This window comes from Cetorhinus maximus, chromosome 22, assembly GCF_964194155.1.
Source record: "Cetorhinus maximus chromosome 22, sCetMax3.hap1.1, whole genome shotgun sequence".
In the NCBI taxonomy this organism is placed as follows: Eukaryota; Metazoa; Chordata; class Chondrichthyes; order Lamniformes; family Cetorhinidae; genus Cetorhinus; species Cetorhinus maximus.
In genome coordinates, this window is record NC_135900.1 from 65,255,984 (window position 1) to 65,276,150 (window position 20,167).

Consider the following 20,167-nt stretch of genomic DNA (forward strand, 5'->3'; position numbering starts at 1 on the left):
CAATTTTGACCTCAGTTTCCTTTCAGTATTACCGGGTTAGGGATGAAAAACAAAAACCACCCACGGTACTTGTTCCTAAATATTATTCAGCAGCGCCTTCAGGCAGCATAGTGTGTTAGTGGACTTCTGGTGAGGGTAGATTGCGCTCTGCTGTCCTCCATGGTTGAATAACCCAGCCACACTTAGCCTTAAGGCTTATAGGACAGCGGTCATCTCAGCAGCATGCAGGAAGATAGCTGCTATGTGTTGGACTCTGTGCAACAAGGATTCAAAACATTTAGAAAGAAAGAGCGAAGTAAACTGGTAAGGAAATAACTTTTCTATCAAATGTGTAGGTGTAGATTGGCAGGCTAACATTAACGTCAGGTACTAAATGTGAAAAAATTTCGCAGACTTGGCAAACTGACAGGCCAATATGTTTGATCCCTGCACCACTTGAAATACTAACATCACTTATTAAAGAATTTTGCAGTGGAGATCTTTCACGCATCGCTGAGGCACAAAGCACAGATAAAAAATCCCTGCCACACAGTTAATCATAAAAGTATTCCACTGACATGGGAAAATGATCGTTCCATAGGGGCATAGCAATGTGAAACTTATCCTTTTAAAAAAAACAGGAGAACCATTCCAGTCGATGGGCTCCTGTTCCATGTTTTCTTTCTAACTGGTTATTTCAGCTTCCTTGGATTGGACGGGATTTGGTGTTTCAGCCAATAGGCAGCCAGTGATGTTAATGTAATTTCAGTCTTCAGGAAAGCTTGAGATCATTATAGGGAGGGAGTCAGAACGAGAGCCTGATTATTCCAGTCCCTGAAGCAAACTCAGCTTGCTGAAAGCTTATCAAGCACTTTCTCACTCCTTTTCAAAACTCATCCTGAAAAATGTCTCCAGACATTCTATGCTGAACTGCCCACCTAGTTTGAGGTGGGAGCAACACGACCCAACTGTGGACCAAAGTCTTCAGAGCAAATGCGATTGTGATCGATTTTTAAAGGAATATTTTAACTGATCTCTCTCTCTCTCACTCACTCGCCCCCCTGCTTATGTCAACTTGACTGGAGTAAGTCTCTGAGATTTTTTTTCTACCATTTTGTTTTCTTTTGATGTCTCTCTGATAGCTGAAGGAATTTTATCAGTGCCAGCAGAAAAGTTGTATCAGTTTCCATTAGTCTGGCATTTGCAGTTCATCACAGCAGATGATTTGAATACGGTTGTGGTATGTCAGCCTCCTGTGTGTTTAATGTCACTCTTCCTTCACAGACATAATGAGTTCTAACAGTGTCAGGAGGGTAAGTGTAAAAGGGAAGTGCCCTTTGGCTACTTGTTGCTGTGAAAGGCATAGGTTTAATATTAAAAGTTTCAAAGGGACTTTTGTTGACTGTTTTTGCTGAATGTCCAATTATTTTTGCAATATTGAACTTCTTCCTTTTGAAATGTGCACTCTTGAGAAAACATCAGTCTGTTATAGCTGAGACAAAGTGTTGCTGGAAAATTGAATACCTGTGTAATATTAATCTAAGGCTGAATCTGTCAAAATGGTGTGATTTATCAAGATTTTTTTTTGGTGACTTTTTTGTACTCGAGGTGCTTTGCACCCAGATGTGTTAAGGTCTGTAGGCTGAGGTGCTGTTGGCGTTTTCCTGGATTGCCTAGAGTTGAACTGTTTGCCCGAACCAGACTCCAGATGTGCAAGCAGCTGTTGTCTGTCACTTGGGTGACAAGTGGTTATTTTCTATTGAGTCCCGGCAATTTCTATTATCCTCAGCCATAAATGTCAAGGTTTCGGCCCTCTCGCCATTATCATCAATGTGATTCTTTCTTCATCCCCATGTAAGGAGAGTGAGTGCATTTCCCTCTCTCCCTCCCTACAGTCTGTTTCAATTTTATGTTCCCTTTCTATTTCTTTGACAGTGGGATATATTTGGAATTAAGCAGTCAGCTTCAACTAAAAGAACAGACTGATGCTCCCTGAATTAAACGGGCTCTGAAAAGGGTGACGCAATATTTGTCAAGCCCTTTCTCTCTGACAATATTTACTCCCACCAGAGATTGTAAGCTTAAACACTGACCATTTATCAAGCTGACTGCCTGGGGTTCAATACAACATGTTTTCAAATTTACTGTAGGCTCAAATTGACCAAGCCTGATCTTTAAAGACAGAAATCTCTCTTGTACCAATAGTAGGGATCAGAGAGAATTAAAATATCTCACACTGCTGGTATAGAAAATTATTTTTAAACACCTCAGTCTTGGTAGGGGGCAGAATCACTCGAAGAAAGGAGCGTGTTATGTTTGTACTGAAGATTTTAAGGTCAGTGTCAAATCCTGTTTGCTTTTTAAGAATGTATATATTTCCTTAAAGAACATAGTTGCTTTCTTCTTTGCCATTCTAGCTGTGATTCTTTGCGTTTGACATAACACAACAATTAGTTTCTTCAATGCAAAAATTAATCCAATTTTTCTCCAGCAAGAACTTAATTGGCCGGGAGGAACCACTGTGATTCCTATTGGAACTGTTGTCAGAAAAGCCTGAAAGGATTAGTAATCCAATGAATTTCATATTCTGACATCATGTTAATCCTTGCAACAAGTAGTACTTCTTGTTCCAGGCTTGTGATTTATAATAACTAGAAGAGGAGGGAGATGAGGGGAAAAGGGAGTGAAAGACCAGGTTTGTGAAACAATGCCATATAACACAAGCAAGCACACAGGTCCTCTACTGGAAAATTAATGTATTAAAATGTCCTTTCAAATGAGTGGAAGAAACTCAACCTGCACAATCTGGCAGCTTCAGTTAAAAGACCCTTGTATATTCAAAGTAAAATGATTCAAGCTTTTAAAAGATATTTTTTGTTTAAAGTACTGTAACTTTATATTTGAAAGAAAAGTTTGAACTTAAGCAGAACCTTAACACATCATCAAAATGTCTCATTGATACAATTAGATATTTTTCAAACTTGGTGACTTGTCATGTGGGCAACAAACAGGATATTAACTATAGTTTATAGTTCAGGGGTGAGAGTGGCAGGAGACAAAAATAGGGCTGATAATTAGTAGTGAAAGTGAAAAAGGTCTGAAATCTTTTTGTGGCAAGGAATTATGTAATTATAGCACTTTTTATGATTTGTAGTGAAATGCAAATGTTTCTAGGCTACTTCAAATAGGTGGAGTTATTAGACTTGTGGGTAGAAACATTAGTTTTCCCTTTGTTTACCTCATATTACTCTCAAGACTGTGGACCAATGCATTTGTGCCAAATCACCAAAGTGACCCTAGCATTTCAGCTTTCCATGCAGCTAGTGCCTGTAATATTAACAACAGAACATGACCTTCCTGGATTATGTACATGCGAAATGAAGTAAAGGACTCTGGCAGTGCTTCGCAAACTATTGTCCAATGTGACCCCATTTTAACTCACCACCACCTTCTCAATGACAATTAAACATAGACAACAATTGCTGGCCTTGTCAGTGACATCCACACCCTGTGAACAAATATATCAAAATAAAAATCTTGAAAATTAGCATGACCCCAGACGCCAGTAAAAAGAGAACAGCAGTAAAGCAACATTGTAACATTCAGTATATAATTATTAACATTCAGGTGTCACGTTTAACAATGCATCATATAAATATGAAAATCTGTGTTTTTAAAGTAGATAATTATTTCAATGCACGATGTGCAAATTAAAGTTTACAAAAGAAAACAAAAAATAGCAGATGCCAAGTGAGGGCAAACCAAAGCTTAGTTCTAAAAGGTATAATATACACTGTAATAAACGGATTTTTGTAAAATGTTATTATTTTATATTCAAATGTAGGTTTCAGCTAAGCTCTCCATATTCCCTGGTGACAGAAGACTTAGTGAAGCCCCTCTCCTCAACCCCCGACACATTATAGTCAACCCCTCTCCCCCCAGCCCACACATACTCCCCTCTTCCCAATGCCCCTTCCCCCACTCACTCATTCATTCAGCAGCTCCTCTTCCCAACTCGCTCCCCTCACCGACTCAGTAACCCCTCTTCCCAATCACGCCCCCTCACTTAGCAACCCTTCTCCCCAAACCCACCCCGCCCCCAGGCCCAATCCTTCCCCCACGCTGAAAACCAAGGAGACTCAGGCCCTGATTTTCGCAGAGTCGTAATGACTTGGGAGCCATTTAAAAATGGCGGGCAGGACCTGATTCAAGGATTCCTGCACTCATCCCCAATTTTCACTGGGACAGGAATAAGAGTGCAGGGAGCGAGTGAGTGAGTTCGCACCCTGCACTCCCGACCAGGCCAGCTCCATTGCAGGGCATTTCCTAGCTCCCTGCAATCTTTGTGGAGTCAGGCCAGCTTCTCCATGACTCATTGTTCACGACCCAAGAGGAGTTGTGAACCATAGCCTGGATTCAGGATGCTTTAGAAAGGTAAATTCAAAAGGGCTTAGCCATGCTCCTCCATGCCACTTCCATTCTGCCCTCTATTCCAACTCAGTGTGAACTCATGTCCCCCCTTCCCCGTGGCCCGTATAGCCCCCATGCCAACTCAATGCCAGAATTTGGTCCTCCATGTCTATTCACCCACCCCATGGTCCCTCATACCCATCATGTCAACACATGGCCCTTCAATCCCATTTCCATGCCCATTTACCCAGTATACGCTATGTACAGAACCAATGAGCCACATAGTAAACTGCTTAGAAAAAAGACATCCATTTACAAATCTCTAAACTACTTTTCCTGCAATAAAAGTATCAATCAGACAGGCCATTGAAGTATCAATAACAGAGGCTGTAAACACTTCGCACTATAATCTTGTACAAATAAACACTGAGCCATTGAAAACAGAGATCACACTTAAATAAGTCAATCAATAAATTCTCTCCAGCTGTCAAAACAGAATGCCTGCTGAGAAAATTGTCTTATGAGTCTGGACTCTCAGCCAAGCATGCATAATGAGGTTACCCAGCTCTACTAATAGATTTCTGACACCTGTCCTCATGCATAATGAGGCTAGGCTGAGAGCACAGACTCATAAAAGGAATATCTCAGTGGGGTTCCATTTTGACAGCCAGAGAGAACTGTCGGATTTTGCTTGGTTGACATCTTTAAATGGTTATAATAAATTTTTATTTCTGTGATTTCTTTTGTCAATGTCTCAATGTTTATTTGTGCAAGATTAAAAAGTATGAAGTGGTCATTTGATAGTACCGAACTTGAGTAATGTTGAAAAAAGAGACATGTCGGAACTTTTCATCTTGCACTCATCAGGAAACTTCGCAAGAATACCAGTATAAGGGGAAACAACAATTTATACTGTATGAGAAGAGAATGCTGATTGGTTGGCAAGTTGACTCTGATTGATAGAAGCATTGCCATGGAGAATGCACCAATTGATGGTGACTGACAGTTAGCTGCCAAGCATTGTTTGAGATTTAAATAAGGCATTTTGACCCTGATTAGTCAAGGCATTGCCCTGAGGAATGAGTGGCAGCCATTCGCTGACTCATTCCTCAGGGCAACGCCTTGACTGATCAGGGTCAAGCTGCTTGGTTTAAGTTTCAAACAACACTTGGCAGCTAACCATCAGTGACCATCAATTGGCGCATTCCCCATTGCAATGCTTCTGCCAGTTAGAGTCCACTTGCCAACCAATCGGAACTCTCTTCCCATATGGTATAAATTGTTTTTCTCCTTATAATGGTATTCTTGCAAAGTGTCCTGATGAGTGCAAGACAAAAAGCTTCAACATGTCCCTTTTTACAGCAATACTCAAGTATGAAGTGTTTGAACATTCTGCTATTGATATTTTAAGGGTCTATCTATCTGACACTTCTATAGAGTTGTAGGAACAGCAGAAGAAAGAAAATTTTTGAATGGGTGTTTCTTTCTCAGCAGTTCCACACATGCCATTATTACTATGTGGCTTATTGGTTCTGTACATAGTGTACGCTGGATGAATGGGCATGGAAGAGCCACAAGGAGGCATAAATTGTGATGGGAGCTATAAGGAGCTATGGGGGCCATAATTTGACATGGGGGCTATAAAGGGCAATGAAGGTGGATGGGGGGGGCTATGAATTGGACTGGGGTGACATGGGGAGTGGGTGGGGTGGTGAAGGGGATGTGATGTGAGGGCTGGAAGGTCAAAAATGTCACAATACAACTAGGACAAAGTCCCAGAGAACCGAGGTGGGTCTTTTAACCAGCACATCTTGCACCCACCTCCCCCAGAGGGAAGATTGTGCCATTTGGGGGCCTTGCTAATGAGACGGGTGCAGCAAGATATGGAATTTCCCAACTCAAGCTGCCCACCTCCTTAGCAAAAATTTGAGCCTCAGGCCCTGCTTCCCCCTTCTGTTCCCGGCCTACCAAACCCCATGGAGGCTAAGGCTATGACCCCACCCCACCCCTGGCCTGCTGAACCCCACAGAGTCTCATGCTCTGCTCCCCTAATCTCCTGACTCTGCTCTCTGCCACACTGCCCAGCCTGCCAGACTCCACAGAATCTCGGGCTCTGCACCCCACTGTCCCAGCCTGCTGAACCCCACAGAGATTAAGGGTCTGCTCCCCCAATCTCCTGACCTAGCATGCTCCGGGACCCTGCCATGAGCCCCACCTGGGCTGTCAAACTCTGTGGTACCACCTAGCAGCCAGCAACAGTGCACACCCTTTAGGTGAGATGAGTGATGACAGTCAGGTCCAAGCCAACTGGCAACACCCCAATCTCATTACTGCCAGAGTTTTTTTAAATTTGCTCATGGGACGGGGGGTGGGATATGTCACTGGCTGGGCCAACATTTATTGCCCATCCCTCATTGCCCTTGAGAAAGGAGTGGCTTGTTGGGCCATTTCAGAGAGTAAGTCTGGAGTCACACATTGACAGATTTCCTTCCCCAAAGGGGCATCAGTGAACCAGATGGGTTTTTATGACAACCAGCAATATTTCATGGTCACCAATAGACTTTAAATTACAGATTTTCTTTATTGAATTCAAATTTCACCATCTGCCATGGCAGGATTCGAACCCGGGATCCCAGAGCTTTACCCTGGCTCTCTGATTTACCAGTCCAGTGATGATACCACTACGCCACCGCCTCCCAATTCTCTCGCTCTCTCCCCGCTTTAGCCGCATTGGAGGCAGAGGCGGCAGCTGAAGGTTGGCAGAGACTGGAAAAAAAATTCATCCAAATCCAAAAGTCGGAATTCTGCCAAACAGAAGAAATTTCTCATCCCTGATAGTCAGACATTGTTCCAGGTCTCCCTGCCTGACACCAGCGTATCCACTTCAATTACATTATTCCTGGGGCTCCACAACCTGCAACCTGGGCCAATTGCAGTCCCATCAGTGGCCACCTCTCTCTGTGGCACTGCCAGACTCTGACTAGCTGGCAGCTCCCGCAGGCAGGAAACTCCCCATTAGGGTGATGAGGACCCTGACTCTGACCAGTTAAGTGTGTGAGTGGCACTAAATCGGATGAGGCGGGGTGGGGTGCAGAGCGGCCATGGTGAGGTTTCCCCCAGCTCTGCAGCCAGTAGATAGGCAAACAAGGATTAAGTTCCACCCGGTGTCAAAGCAGCTGAGTGTCACCAGTTATTCAGCATTAGGTGCATCACCACTATATCCCATTTTTGTCATGCACATGAACACACAAACACATATGCACATGCATCCAATCACACACATACACACGCACTTACTTTCATTGTGGTCACTCAATCGCAATCGGGAATTAGAACTTTGTACAAACTGCCTCTCCTTAACTCAAGACAGCTAAGGCCAATCATAGAGTCCTTGGGATTGAGATCTGCTGGGACAGGAGACAACAAAGAGCATACAAAAATGCTTCCTGGTCTGTACACTTCAATAAATAACTTGTCACAGTCACTGAACGACTGGGAAAATTATTATGTCCTTCCTTCCCAATCCATACATCAATTTCAGGTGAGAAGGAGGCAAAAATCTCCTCCTAGAGATTTGGAATCCATTAATGTCATTCTTAAATCCAGAAATTTGTACACAAAATCTAGAATGACACTCTAGTGTGGTACTGAGTGAGTGCTGCACTGTCAGAAATGCCACCTTTCAGGTGAGACGTTAAACTGAGGGCCAGTTTGCCCTCTCAGGTAGATGTAAAATATCTATTGGCGCTCATTCGAAGGAAAGTTCTTCCTGGTCTCCTGGAGAGTACTTCCTGGTCCCTCAACCAACACCACTAAAACAAACAAATTATCTGGTCGTTATCGCGTTGTTCTTTGTGGAATCTTGCGAGGCACAAATTGATTTCTGCACTACGTACCATTCAACAGCAGCCACAACTCAAAAAATAATTCATCGGTTTTAAAGCCTGAAGTCACGAAATGCGCTACAGAAATACAAATCTTCCTTTCTTTCTCATTTGTCCACTAGGAGGCACAGAGAATCAGCCTGCAAATTTCCCTCCCTCCCTACCTGTGTTTAGAAACCAGCCAAACCTCAGTTTAGGGGTCTCGCCCTGACAGCTCGAGCTCGTTGGGTAAACTCTATACCTCTGGTACCGTGGCAATGAGAATGACAGCACCACGTGTTTTGTGGCGTAGGCTTTGCACCTTTCAAACTAAACTATAACATGGACAGGTTAATGAATGTTCAACCTTTGAATCAGACTCAGCCTGATAATCCTGCGAGCTCTCAGGTGTATTGAAACAAGACGCAACTTCAGCTGAACAGGGGGAAGGTGTGACTAATATTGTCTGTGCTCAGGATTAATTCTATAATTAAATTTACAGACAGCTGATTCCACTTTAAAAAACAAAATAATGTGGCAAGACAATGTTGCCTTTGAAAGTGAGAAGTGATAAATCACACTCCTCTGTAGCATCCCTGCACTAATGAGTTCTGGTAGTAGCAGAGATGTCTGAGAGTAAATCATTTTATAATCAAGTGTCTGCACAGAAAATGACTATTCATCTTCATAATGAACAGTGCTGTCACAGGTTGACTTGGGTCAACCTGCCACATTTTTGCATAAAATTTAATCTGTCAACTGAAAGGGCCTTACAGGGTCAATAAATTAAGTATTAAATTAGTGTCAGCTGTAGAGAACAGCACAGCAAGAGGTTATTCCCTGGCAAGTTTCAGAAGGCAGTTGGGTGTGGAGTTGGCAGGGGGTAGAAGCAGAGGCAATGTAGAAAGGGCTATCTGGAGGAAAGAGGAGAAATTACAAGTGAGAATGCTCCAATCCTGAGGAATTATATTTTTTCCCTCCCTCTTTCACCCACTGAGCAAGAAGCTGTTTAACTGAACCTGTGTCAAACAGCAAAACCTCACCATTTCAGGCAATATCAGTTTGAAAGAATGTATCCCTCAAACTGCAAGTGGCAAAATGAGGTGCCATCCAAATGCATTGAGTGTACTCAATTGATAGGAGAGGAAATGAATAGTTTGTAATTGTGCTCGTGAGCCATTTTCATAAACTAGGCAAGTGCTTCTTTCAGAATATTGTGTGAATTGATCATCATGGGTAGGGGCACTGTTGGCTGAAGTTGATCAATCATCTATGTAAAGAGAGGTGAAGCACAACTTGAGGTGAGGTGTCAAGATTTGCCATGTCCTGATGCTAATCCCAACTGCTGCACCAGTTGGAGCTCAACCAAGGTGAAAGCGGTGGCAGCTGCCCGTGTGCGCTGCACGCAACACACATGTCCCAGAATTGATCACAAGTCGATCAAGCTTTTTCATATCTCAGTAGAACTTCACTTCTGAAACACATTCAGAAAAATGGTTCTGTTGTGCTGCTTGTGCAGAGATTTGAACTCTCCCCTCCTCAGCAACAAATTAGGCAGCTTCATCTTCCACTCTCTTCTCGACGATTTCCAAATCTGCTGCCAGCAGTCTTGGTGATGGATGGGATATGCACTGGGCTTGGGCATAAATATCTTGCTCAGTTCCTAGGATGTCAATAGGAGCCTGATGGCATGTTGACCGCATCCCGAGTGGCACCTGGACTAAAGGTAGCTTAAGCCTTCTTGAATTGCAGCATTGTAGCAACCGAGCAGTTTGCTGCAACACTTCAGAATGCAGTGAAGAGTTAACCATGTTGATTTAAGACTGGAGTCCTGGATAGGGCAGATTAGGTAAGGACAGCAGTTTACTCCCCCTAAGGTTATTGGCTGGGTTTTTAACAACAGTCCAACTACTTCATGGTAACTTCCACTCAATTCATATTCTCATTGTGAGATTTGAACTCACATTCTAAGGATTAGGAGTTCATTAACAATACCACTACCTTTGAACTACTAACATGTGTGCAGAAGGCGATACAATCCGTCCAGGCTCCACAATTGTCCTGTGCATAAACCGGGGTGTGTGTTAGTGGCTGTGAGAGAAATGCCTTTTTCTTTTTCCCCAGCACTAATCATTATGTGTGAGGCTGAACTCTGTTTCAGGATTCACATATATTGCAAAAGGAATAATTTGCACGATGGCTGGCTAACATCCCTAGCCATACGAACTGGCAGCAAAGCAACAAAAAAACGCCTTTGCCCAGAGGGGTGGGAAGGTGTACGTGGAGGGAGAATTTAGTGTGCCACAATCTGGGCGCAGCACAATAAACACATGGAGAGGTTATGCCTAGAAAAAGAAAACCTATGTACATTAAAGATACATGTTATATGTTTGCTGCCTATGTGGGAGTAACACATTTTATAGCTTTGGCTACCTTTTGCCGGCACTTAATCACGTTTCCAAATGATGAGATGAGATGCAAGCTAAACTGAATCCTTTGTGCATTCAACTTTCCTCCAATCAGTCAGGGGGGTAAATCTAAATGGAAAACAGCTTTAACATGGAAACTAATTAGGGAGGAAATCACCATGGCACTTAAAATAGAGTTTGAAACACACACTTTTGATTATTGATCGTTTTCAACAAAGGGAGCAAGAGAAACAACATTTTCCTCACAGACAATGGAATTTGGAGTCACAGCCTCCATTCAGAATTAGGATGAAATGCTTCACCTGGCAGCTGCTACCTCTTCTACCATTTAAGACCCTTTGTAGATTCACACACGAGTTTACTGAGCCTGAGGTTATGAAAATATAAATCAGTTCCAAAAAAAAGGTACAGGAGGCTACAGTATTGTTGGTCACATCTCTTGCTCTTGGGCCCCAGGATCTAAGGGAATTCAAGGCTGTTCCCTTGTTCTAGGGAGGAAACAAAGTTCTTTTATGTTGCCACAGATCGTTTTGTCTCCACCACGCTTTGTTGGATAATATTGCAGACATGCTTGCCGCTTGCTGTGGGTTACAGATATGTGGGTTAGTGCTGTGCAGAAACAAGATTCTGTTGTTACAGTTGCTCTAACGTTTACGCACTAGAGGCTAGCCTTACAATTCATGTCTGACTTTCTGATTTACAGCACTCAGAGGATCAGTTTCACCCACTTTTGGTCCACTTCCTGACCGTCATGTCTTTTTGGCTGAGAGATGCTTTTCCGGCTGTTTGTGATCTACAAGATTTCTGCATGCAGAGCAGATTTACCCTGCACCCATCACTTAATCTGAGGTCCACGTCCCTTCTTTCGCAGTCATGCCCTTTCAATTCTGGCTAGCGTTTGCTCAAAATGTTCCCGATTAAATGAATTATTGGCGTTGCCTGGCTGAGCATGAGCCAAAGAACATTTCCAAACACATTTCAAGAATGAGACTTAATGTAAATGAAGCTATTTTGCTGCATGTGATTATATAATCCCCACTCTTCACAGGTTCTGGCCTCACCTTTCAAATAGCTAAAATTAGCTTGGATTTAACTTTTTAAAATTCCAGTCAGTTCCAGAAAAATAGCTACTGGACTTGGAAAAAAGTTTTCAGCTCAGCTGGAATCGATCCAGCAAGAGGTGTATTTTCCCAAAAAGAGTTTTCTGAACTTGAATTGATTGAAACATGAACACTCAAACACAGTGATGCAGCTCTGATGAGTGAAAATCATTCTCAGACAAGTTATTGCACCCAGTCTGAACTTTTTTGTTTCTCGCTCAGAGCTTTTCTCCCACCTCCTGAAGATACTGGCTCATGCTGGGAAACGCTGCATGCACTTTCAAACTCAACAACCAGTTCCATATATTAGAACACAAGGGAATCCACAGTTAATGCCAAGTGCCTGAGTATAATTAAACACTCATTTAATATACAAATAACAAGTTACTGGGTATGCTTCCATGGTCGCTAACTGCTGGGACATAGCTCCATGAATGTTGGTTGCTGTAGTTTGGTTCCATGGTCACTAGCCGCTGCGTTATGGTTCCATGGGCAAGAGCTACTGGGGTATGATTCCAAGGGCAGTAGTTGCTGAAGAATGGTTTCATGAGCTCTGGCTGCTGGGGTATGGTTCCAGGGGTATGAATCTGTCCAAGCGACTGCTCTTCACATGTAAAGCCTGGAATATGAGTATTGGCAGGATACTTGACCATCACATGAGGAAGTGAGCATCGCAGCATGACCCAACTCTATCACTAAGTCTCATTAGACATCAGTCAGGAACCATGTCTGATTTGTCTACTCCCTAACAGATACTGAGATCATTGTAGTGCAATGCCCCCCCACACCAACCCCACCGTAAACCCCATACCCCCTCAGTTTAACTAACTCAACACAGACCAGGAACTTTTGGACATTTATGGCTCAACTACCCAATGGTAAAGTTCACTGACCAATCTTAGGAGCATATAGAAAATACATTTAATAATTTGTATATTTTTAAATAAAGATAAAACAGATTAACATTCAAGCTGTACAACATAGTGAAATGTTTATCTTTATCTGTGTGTGTTAGTGTTTGCGCTTTTTAAACTAATACAGGGTCCCACATAATCTTGATTCCAAACAGCTCAGTATTTGAAACCATCAGCCCACACTTATCTCTCTTTCCATATAGCTCAAGCGATATGAGATTCATGATAGAAACCGATTGTCTCATGTTGACACCATTCTGCAGTTCTGAATGATGTGTGTACATCTGTTCTGTATGAGAAAGACACATATAACCATATATAGACGGAGGGTGGTCATCAGATTGAATTTCAACTCAAGCAGACTGATCGATGTCCTTTATATTTAAAAAAAACTGCAGGCATTTTTAAATTTAAGTACTTGTGAGTTAACTCCAGCAGATAGGCTTTCCAGTCTGCTTGCCAGACTTCAACTGAGCTAACTGCTTGTGTTGTCTGATTAATAGGTTGCATTTCATGTGCTTTTTGTACCGGTTATGAAGTAATTGCAAAGCCAGTTCAACAGCAACCTGTAGTCAAGGCTGGAAATCTCATTACATTCTAGAAGACCTTAAACAGGAAAGAAATGGAGAAAAGGAGAGAGAGAGAGAAGCCTGTCATATCATTTCACTGGATTGTATTCAAACTGAGAGCTGGTGACAGCACAATATTCTAAGAGCAATGGGCACTAGACTGAGGCCCAAGCTATGCCCTGTTGAATTTGAAACACTGCACTATTTGTTATGAGCTCTATTACAGTGTAGCCGCAGGGTTCAAATGTGCAGATAGTTGAACTCCTTATTCAGTAAATTGGCTGTTATGTTCAATTTTGCTTTAATTGGAAGGCTGAAAGAAAAACTTTCCACTTTCGATTCATAAACTACATGTTTCCACTTTCCTGGATTGCTCTCCTGTGCCTCTCGCTCTGTGCAGAAGCATCAAGGACAGGCATACAAGTGAGATTTTACAGGCAAAGTATAAGGGTGAAATAGAACACAAACCCTCCCGTTTAATTAAAAACAGAAAGTGCTGGAAATACTCAGCAGGTCAGGCAGCATCTGGTGAGAAAATCAGAGTTAATGTTTCAGATTGATGACCTTTCATCCTGCTATTTAAATGCTGTGTACGTATAACCATAATATAAAAGCAAAATACTGCGGATTCTGGAAATCTGAAATAAAAAGAGTGCTGGAAAAGTTCAGCAAGTCAGGCAGCATCTGTGGACAGAGAAACATTTTGAGTCCAATATGACTCTTCCTTGGTAACCATGTCTGTTTTCAAAGCCTGGGCAAGCAGGAACAGACTATAAAGTAAAGGAACATTGCTTCAAACAGGTTATTAAAAATCTATTAAAAAAGAGCGGTCTCGAGGCTAAGGAGGTAAGGAGTGTCCAGCTCCTCCACTTTGGAGGCTGACGATACATTCCAATAGAAACAGTACAAGCTCTGCAAAAATCCAAAAGCTTGACACATGAAAATGCAGGTGCCAGCCACATCTTCCTTGGGTGGGTTCGGATGACATTCTCTTCAGCTTATTAGGGTTTGAAAGTAACAGGACATCAAACAGGGAATAGCGGAGACAACGCAACTACCCATGATGCCCACATTGAAAATCCTATCCTTCAAACTGTATCTTATTACTTAAATATCGTACAAGAGCTGTGACCATGGCAGGGAGGGGGTATTGGATGGAGAGGGCAATTCGAGCTCTTGAAGCATGAGGAGAAGGAGATACACATTACACACGCCGAAACAATTTGTGGGGCATATCCTCATCTTTCCTCAACCCAAAATTACCTCTGTGCACTGATTCTTTTCTTCCTTCCCTTTTCCCTTGAAGCTGTTAACTTTTACTGGAATATGGAATTGTAGAAATTCCAGAAGGAGCCCCCTTGGTCCATTGTGCCTGGAGCAAAAAGAAAACTGCCCATTCTAGTTCAATCTTGCTGCTCTTTGCCCATGTCCTTTAATCATTTGTCTACTTCAAGTGACTGTCTAATTTGCCTATTATACAGGCTTTTAACCTGAGGGTCCAGGGTTCCAGTCTGTGTCTGGGCGCTGCTTTTGGCTCAAGGTGTTCACTCCCCATGAAACAACAAAAAACAAACTATGCGAAAGTGACAGAGAGGTTTCTTCAACATACAAGAAATTCTCGAAATTGCGGAAGCTTCGGTTACTTACAGTAAAAAAATACAGTCTGGCAGTCCTCCATCTACTCACCAAAGTGAATATCAGCAGGTGATTTACCCAGAGCTGAGCCCATACTGGTCTAATCAGTATCCACACAACTACTGTGCCTAGCGCAGATATTGGATAGCGTCATGTCAGGAGACCAGCAAGGCAGGTGTGCTGGAGGTTAGGGGGGGCAAGGGGCTGTTGATTATATATGAATTGGGTGTTTAATCATATTTGAGTGGTGGGCATTGCATGCTGAAAAACTTTTTTTGGGGTATTCAGGTGCACATTATGCAATGTGTGACTCTGCAAATAAAAGCTTGTAAGTGTATAAAGTCTACTCCAGTTATATCCACCACCACCTGGCTATCTGAATTGTACTGGGGGAGAGGGAACATTGGATTAGTCAAATCTACAGCAACACAGGAAAATAGGAACATAGGAGCAGGAGTAGGCCATTCAGCCCCTCGAGTCTGCTCCACCATTCAATTAGATCATAGCTGATCGTCTACCTCAATGCCATTTTCCTGCGCTATCTCCATATCCCTTGATGTCATTAGTATCTAGAAATCTATCAATCTCTGTCTTGAACATACTCAATAACTGAACTTATATACCCCTCTGGGGTAAAGAATTCCAAAGTTCACTACCCTCTGAGTGAAGAAATTCCTCCTCATCTTAGTGCCAAATGGCTAGCCCCTTATTGTGAGACTGTGTGCCCTGGATCTAGACTCATCAGCCAGGGGAACATACTTTATACATTTACCCTGTCTAGCCCTTTAAGAATTTTGTAAGTTTCAATGAGATCATCTCTCATTCTTCTAAACTCTAGAGAATACAGGCCCCATCTCCTCAATCTTTCTTCGTAGGACAGTCGCACCATCCCAGGAATTAGTCTGGTGAACCTCCACTGCATTCCCTCTATGACAAGTATATCCCCGCTTAGGTAAAGGGGCCAAAACTGCACACCATAATCCTTGTGTGGTCTAACCAAGGTTTTATACAATTGAAGCAAGACATCTTTACTCCTGTACTCAAATCCTCTTGCAATAAAGGCCAACGTACCATTTGCCTTCCGAGTTGCTTGCTGCACCTGTATGTTAGCTTTCAGTTTCTTATGAACAAGGACACCCAGGTCCCTTTGGACATTAACACTTCCCAATCCCTCACCAATTAAAAATACTCAAGTTTGTTCCTCCTACTAAAGGGGATAACTTCACACTTATCCACTTTATATTCCATCTGCAATGTTCTTGCCAACTCACTAAGCCTGTCTAAAACCCCTTGAAGTCTCTTTGCATCCTCCTCACAGCTCATATTCCAACCTAGTTTTATGTCATCCACAAACTTGGAGATTACATTTGGTCCCCACATCCAATTCATTGATATAGATTGTGAACAGCTGGAGCCCAAGTGCGGTACCCCACTAGTCAAGATGCCAAGGATGTGGTAAGGATTGTGGTAGCATGGGACTATGGTGGAGATGGAGGTAGGCAATGTTGTGAAAGTGAAAGGAAGCAGTTTTGATGTTGAGTAGGATGTGTTACATCAGAGTCTACAGCACAGAAACACGCCATTTGGGCATACTAGTCTAAGCTGATACTTATACTCTACATAAGCCTCCTCCCACCCTTCTTCATCTAACCCGTTCAGCACATTCTTCTATTTCTTTCTCCCTCATGTGTTTATCTTGCTTCCTCCTAAATGCATCTATCCTATTCACCTCATTCACTCCTTGAAATAGCAAGTTCCATATTCTTAGCACTCCTTGGGTAAAGAGGTTTCTCCTGAACTCCCTATTGGATTTATTAGTGACTGCCTTATATTTATGACCTCTAGGTATGGACTCCCCTACAAGTAGAAACAATTTCTTCAATATTATCCTATCAAAATCTTTCATTATCTTAAAGACCACTATCAATCCCTCAGCTTTCTCTTGTCTAAAGAAAAGAAACCCTGCCATTTCCAAATAAGTATACCCTCACTTGTAGTATCATCCTTGTGAATCTTTTTGCACCTTCTCCAATGCCTTTATTTCCTTTCAATGCAAAGGAGACCAGGACTGTGCACAGTGCTCCTAGTATAGCCTAACAAAGGTTCTGTACAACTTTAATATGACTTCTCTGCATTTCAATTATATCCCTTATGAAATGAACTCTTGCATGTGGTTTGCTTATTTTATGGCTTTGCTAATCTGCTTAACCTACGACCTGTACCACAAATCCGTTTGTTCCTCAACCACATTTAAATACATAGGGCTGGATTTTTATAGAGGAGGTGGACAGTCAAGTCAGAAGACTTCCTTACCCAACAGACCCATCTACTTTAAACAGTCTCCTGCCAGCTATATTTTCATCCTGGAGAGGCGGGCGTGGGGTGGAGATGGGCTTGGTACTACCAGAGGCAGACTCAAAATGACAGCAGAGGGAGGTGGATGGCCAGGCTGGCAGGCAAGAACAGTCACCTCCACTTACATGGATATTGACCCTGTTTAAATGATGAATGTCAGACCCACAAACTTTCACCCTTCAATCAATCCCTTACACGTTCCATCTGTGTACCCTTATACCTTAATGACCCCACCCCCTTGTATCCTCCATAGCAACTTATCCAGTATCCACTATAGGCAAACCTCAGGAGCCATGCCTTTGAAATGGTGTTGAAACAAAAAATAACTTCTAACAATCTAATAGAGCTCTTGCTCAAACACACTTCATACTGAAAACCTCTCATTTATAAAACCCACCATAAAATTTAAATCTTTCCAGTGGTCAATCTGTTGCAAAAACAAAGAAATATTTATTTCACTAATCACATCAAAGACAGATAATCCTTTAATAATGTCTTAAATCTGTCAATCAAATTGTGTCTGCAGCCCCTGGTTTAAGTGGTTCAGGAGATTTTGAAACTCAGCTAAGCATTCATAATGGGCTCAACTATAATAATAACCCTTGGAAATGTGAACAAAGGAGTCCATTGAAATTGAAATACCAGGTGGCCTTTTTCATTAAGCTACACTGGATGCCCTGTCATTCAAAGTGGTCCAGGAACAGTTGAGGGCTTTCTTACATTTTAAAAGGACTCTGAGCATTTAATCACTTTGAATTATTATGCTAGAGATCCTAAGCAGCGTTTCCATCAGTTTTGAATGCATAACAGCACTTTTCCATTTGGGAAAAGTACTCTAATGCATCTCAACACTTATACAATGCTGATCAATGTAATGGTAAACTTATATGTGTAGAATATAGCCCTATAATCAATCACTGCAGTAAAAATACATCTAACTTACAATACAGCATCTAACTATTGAAACTGAAATAATTTTTTTTGTATTTTAAAGCCTGTCAATGAATGAATTCCAGGAGCAGGTGACTTTTTTTTGGTTCCCCTCTTGGGACTAGGGTTCCCCTGTGGTTCATGGCTCCTGAAGGGGCTCAACTCCACAAAAATTGTGGGAGCTCTAAACTACCCACCCCTGCAAAGGAGTCGGCAAAGGTGGGAGCCTGTAGCCTTACGCTGCGCAGGCAAAAATAGCCAGAAATGGGAATGGAGGCACATATCCAGAATAGGGTCCAACCCACCATTTTTAAATGGCTCTTGAGTTGTCCTGATTTGGCGAAAGTTCAAACCATATTATCCCAATGGTTTCTACCAAAATGCACCACCTTACACTTACCTATATTTGAAATTAATTGCCAATTACTGCCATTCTCCAAACTTATTAATGTCTTCCTGCATTTTATCACTCTCTCTTTGTATTAACTACACAAATTTGAAATTGTATTTCTGATTCCCATGTCCAAATCATGAATGTCAATTTTGAACAATAGTGCTCCTACAATTCCTATGGAGCACCATTCATTATCTTTTGCCAGTCTGAGTAGCCAAGTTAACCTCACTTTGTTTTCTGTTTAGTAGCCAGCTAACTATCCATTCTGCAAAATGTCCCCTGGCTCCACACATTCTGACTTTAGTTATGAGTCTGCTATGACAACTTTACCTTATCGAAGGCCATTTAAAATCCAAATATTTAGATCTACTACATTTCTCTTGTCCACTCTTTGTCACTTCCTCAAAGAATTCAATAACATTAGTTAAGCATAACCTTCCCTTTTGAAATCCATGACTGCTCTTTGTTATATTTATTGGTTGCTGGATGTTTTTCTGCCACTTCTTTGGATAAAGATCATTATCTTTTGTACTTCTAATGTAAAACTAACTGCCCTATAGGTCCCTGGACTTGTTCTACCTCATATTTAAAATATAGAAATAACATTAGCTGTGCGCCAGTCCTCTGGCATTATTCATTTTTCTAATTCTTGCGCAACCTTTGGTAGCCCCATACCTATTTTGGTTTTTCTTTTGTTGTTTATGTCTCTATAGAATACTTTATTATCTCGTCTTTTTATATTCCTCGATCATTTAATTCCCTAGTTTGTTTGTTTTTTACTTCTTTCCCAACCTCTTCATATTTCCTTTTGTTACTCTCTCTTTTATTGTCTGAGTCCTTAGTATATGGCTTTTTTCCTTTATTTTTGTTTTTACCCTTATCTGTTTACTTCGTCATGGTGCTTTGTTATTGGACAGTTTGTTCTTGATATTTAACAAAACATATTCTCCTGAGCTCTATTCATCACCATTTTAAATACTTATTGGTGTTCTGTCCCTTTGTTTGTCAACCTTTTTCCCCAGACAACCTTCCATTCTCATCATCTCAAAATTATCTTTTTTCTGCTGCTGTGATCTTTGTCTGTCTTATGTCTTTCTCAATCATTATTTTAAACCTTACTATACTAGGGCCAAGATTTTCTGGCTCTGTTGTGGTGGGACCCGCTGTGGGAAATTCAGCGGCCCAAAAGTCCATTGACTTTCAGCGGGACCAGACGATCTCGGCGTTGGGCAGGGGCGGAAAATCCCGCCCTAGGATTGCTATTGCCTAGGTGCTCCCCCTAGGTAGGCTTACTTCCTTTATCTGTCCTGGTTCATTTTTCATTGCCAGGTCTAAATTTGAAGCTCACCTCTGGAGCCTGATTGGAACAGCTAAGTTTGTTTTTAATACTGGGGCTTAAATTGGAGGAACTTTTGATTCCTACATACCTTATTCTCAGCATGCATTTATAGAAGCCAGACTCTTGCCTACAGATGATGTCACTGGGGGACAGCATATGGAGGAGGAAGAGGGAAAGGGTGGTGGGGAGGATGGGGAAGGCTGGGTCCATGAGGACGCATGCAGAGTAGGAGGAGAAGACATTGTTGAGA

At 42.0% G+C, this 20,167-nt stretch overlaps 1 protein-coding gene across 1 annotated transcript in view; it reads left to right on the top strand.

Moving 5' to 3' along the window:
- The first annotated feature begins 769 nt into the window (after window positions 1-769).
- The window catches only part of prickle1b (prickle homolog 1b), a 194,401-nt gene continuing 175,003 nt past the window's right edge, over window positions 770-20,167 (top strand). The window contains exon 1 of the mRNA XM_078568443.1: window positions 770-1,063. The gene's annotated coding sequence lies outside the window, so the exon portion shown is untranslated. The remainder of the gene's footprint in view (window positions 1,064-20,167) is intronic.